The sequence below is a fragment of the Eleutherodactylus coqui genome, chromosome 13 (genome assembly GCF_035609145.1).
Source record: "Eleutherodactylus coqui strain aEleCoq1 chromosome 13, aEleCoq1.hap1, whole genome shotgun sequence".
In the NCBI taxonomy this organism is placed as follows: domain Eukaryota; kingdom Metazoa; phylum Chordata; class Amphibia; order Anura; family Eleutherodactylidae; genus Eleutherodactylus; species Eleutherodactylus coqui.
In genome coordinates this window covers 47,808,475-47,809,788 of record NC_089849.1, presented here as the reverse complement: position 1 = coordinate 47,809,788, position 1,314 = coordinate 47,808,475, and positions in this window count along the sequence as shown.

Here is a 1,314-nt window from a genome sequence, read left to right as displayed (position 1 = left end):
GTTTGTGTTGTACTTTTTGTGTGTTTCCAAGGCTTGTAGGTTGTCTACTGGATCTCCTATCTCCATTGTCACTGACCACAGAAGGGCTGGTGGTGTCTAAGTAGCACTTCTACCTAATACATTTCTCACGGATAGATGGTCATCGGTGCTGAGCACCAGAGCTAGAAATAGAAGGCAAGTAAATGTATAAATTAAAAAAAAACTTTATTTAATTTTCAACAGTTTAATGCAGGGTGAAAAAATGGGGATATGGGTCCCCTGCCAGTTTTGGCATGCCATCAGCTTATGCAGTCATGTACTGATCATAGAAGTGTGACTGCTTGCACTCACACAGCCCCTGGTGTTTCTAGTGATGTACACCCCTTTTGTTCCTTTGTCTCTGGGGATCACAGTGGTTGGGCTGCGGTTTTACAGCATTATGTGATCACTCCTCTAATGATAAAGTCCCTCAACTCCACCGCTCTCACTTGATTGTCTGTCACACTTTAGACGTCTCCTGTGTATATTGCAGTCACTTCCATGCAGTGCAGTCTCCTGTCTGATACTTATCCTGCACCATCTTGATGTTGAGATTTTCTTTGACATAAATCCCATGATGCATCAGCACAGCATTACATGAGCAGCTACAGACTGTACCATCCTTGCCTGCAGGGAGGACACTGTATACGTGTGTGTGTGTATATATATGTGTATATATATATATATATATATATATATATATATATATATATATATATATATATATATATAATGAATGCAGAATGTAATGACAGTCAGGAGGGTGAGCTGTGATCGCCTTCATTATAACTGTATGACAGGAGCTGTGTGATCCTCATCATAAGCTGTGATAAGATTGTCTTTGTCCCCCTCTAAGCAGTTTCGGTGGTAGATCCATGTAATATCATCACACAGAAGTTATGCTGGTTGAGAAGCTGAATACATACATACATACATACACTGGGGGCTAGTTGCATAATGAATGAAAAAACAATTTCACAGAATGGCCTTTTTAAAGTGACGCTTCAGTCAAGAGCTCAAAAGTCATATGTAAATCAGTGTGACCGCTTCAAATTAGGCACTATATGTAAACTATGGTTAAAGATTACAGCTCTCTTCTAATAGAGCTGATCTAAAAAGCAACCAATCACCAAGATTTGAGGAAAAGGAAAAAGCAAGTAATCATCCCACATACATGACTTTTGATCTCCAGACTGAAGTCACTTTAAGGTGGGATTTTTCATAGGCCTGATCTTAATAGTTGGGTGGGGTTTCGAGAATTGACAATGAACTATCCAATCAATGAATAGTTAGTCT